Genomic DNA, 2,201 nt, shown 5'->3' on the forward strand with positions numbered 1-2,201 from the left:
TGTTAGACGAACACGACTCTCCACAATGGTATGATATTGTCCACTTTGAGCATAAGCTCTCATAGCTTTGCTTTGGGTTTCCCCAAAAAGCCTCGTACCAATGGAGAGAGTATTCCTTGATTATATACCCATGATCATTCCCTAAATTAGCCGACGTGGGACTTTCATCATCCAACACCTCCCCTCGAACAAAGTACGCCTCCCTTAATCGAGGCTCGACTCCTTTGGAGTCTTAGTCATTTTTTACTATGTTTTCGAGGAGGGTTGACTCCTTTTCTTTTGGAGTCCTTTGTTCGACGTTTGAGGATTTACCAATCTATTGGCACGACTAAGTTTAGGGCATGACTTTGATACCATGTTAGACGAACACGACTCTCCACAATGGTATGATATTGTCCACTTTAAGCATAAGCTCTCATGACTTTGCTTTGGGTTTCCCCAAAAGGCCTCATACCAATGGAGAGAGTATTCCTTGATTATAAACCCATGATCATTTCCTAAATTAGCCGAGGTGGGACTTTCATCATCCAACAAATCTTACGAAGGACTTCAATATTTGAAGTTAACCTCATGAGTCTATTGGGTTAGTCGGAAACGTAATTTATGACATGTTTGTGAGTGATTTTGGTCTTTACCAAAATGACTTTTGTCGTGCCTTTTTCAGTAAAAAGTGGCGTGATAAAACTGGACGGGTTTGAGAGTAATTTTGGTATTATCATATATGTCATGCCCTTTTTAGTAATTTCAGAGTAGGCAAAGCCTCTCCAAGAATTAGCGAGGGGTGAGTCTATCTATTTTATACAATGCATGCACTAGATTGATTAAGTTGATCGTTTGTAAAATGCAGCCTCTTGCAACTTGCATGCATAAACTGCAGCTTGAGAAGATGGCAATCAGCTTGCAAATATCAGAACCTTGGCTTCGTGAATACCAGGTTTGATGGCTCTACATTTCTTCTGCTAATTTTAGGAATTAAAATGGGGAACTATCATATAGCTCTAGGAGATATAGTACGGTCTTAATAGAGAATTTAGGAATCATAATCTAAATTTAAAGGATTCTTACTCCTAATATCACCCTTCCTAACATCATAACGAGGGAGATACGCATATATAGTCTTAGACTATATATATATATAACACGAAAAATCTTAGCTTAATAGCATAATGAAAGGAAAATGTTTTATTAGTAGAACTAGTGTGGGCTCAATAGAAGGTTGGAGGCAGGCGGGCGATAGGCTTAGATCAGATGCAAGCAAGCTCGGTCTTAATAAAGGGGGGAGTGTGAGGTGGGTTGGCCATTCGGTCAAGAGGCGGGATGGTGTCCCACCTTTCTGTCTTGACTAGTAGGCACAATTGCTCGAGTCCAGTTCTTGAGCGAAGGAATTGCTTTTTAGCTATTAGCCATCAACTCTCTTCCACTTGTCGAATATAGATAGGAGGAGGAGTCTTTTATTTGCAGGCAGGCGGGTGATCGACTTAGATCAGATGCAAGCAAGCTCGGTCTTAGTAAAGGGGGGAGTGTGAGGTGGGTTGGCCCTTCGGTCGAGAGGCGGGATAGTGTCCCACCTTTCTGTCATGACTGGTAGGCACAATCGCTTGAATCTAGTTCTTGAGCGAAAGAATTGCTTTCAATGATAATTGTTTTTTAGCTATCAACCATCAACTCTCTTCAAGTTGTCGAATATCGATAGGTTGAGTCTTTTATTCGAAGTTAGGAGGGATAGGTTGAGTCTTTTATTCGAAGTTAGGAGGGATAAAAGGAGTCTAAATCAATGGAATGAAGCATCCAAAATGTGTATATTTCTTAATTTTTTGTAATGATAATAATGCAGGTTCTTCCTTCGAGAACCCATCCCTTCATGCAGATGAATGCGTTTGGTGGATACATTCTAAGTGGGACGAAGATATGTGATGTAGCCCATCAGTAAGCAATTTGAAGGTGCAGATTCTAATTTTAAATCAAATTTTGCCATCACCTTCTTTTTCCTTTTAATTATTTCACATAAAAACCATATTATGATCTAGACATGAATGACATCTTATCTACATTTAGCTTTATATTTTTTTTTGGGTGATTTTATCAAATCTCTTACAAATTTAATTCGTATGATTTGAAATAACTTAGAATTTAGTCCTTATAATTTTAAATATTAGAATTAGTTTTTATAGTTTGATAATGCCCTATTTTAATTTTTTTTT

At 38.3% G+C, this 2,201-nt stretch overlaps 1 long non-coding RNA gene across 1 annotated transcript; it reads left to right on the forward strand.

Annotated features, from left to right (window-relative positions):
• The first annotated feature begins 504 nt into the window (after positions 1 to 504).
• On the forward strand, positions 505 to 2,109 carry LOC111785184. Its single transcript, XR_002813631.1, has 2 exons — positions 505 to 934; positions 1,835 to 2,109. It is a non-coding gene; the product is annotated as an uncharacterized LOC111785184 (long non-coding RNA).
• Positions 2,110 to 2,201: the final 92 nt, after the last annotated feature.

Source organism: Cucurbita pepo, unplaced genomic scaffold, assembly GCF_002806865.2.
Source record: "Cucurbita pepo subsp. pepo cultivar mu-cu-16 unplaced genomic scaffold, ASM280686v2 Cp4.1_scaffold000395, whole genome shotgun sequence".
In the NCBI taxonomy this organism is placed as follows: domain Eukaryota; kingdom Viridiplantae; phylum Streptophyta; class Magnoliopsida; order Cucurbitales; family Cucurbitaceae; genus Cucurbita; species Cucurbita pepo.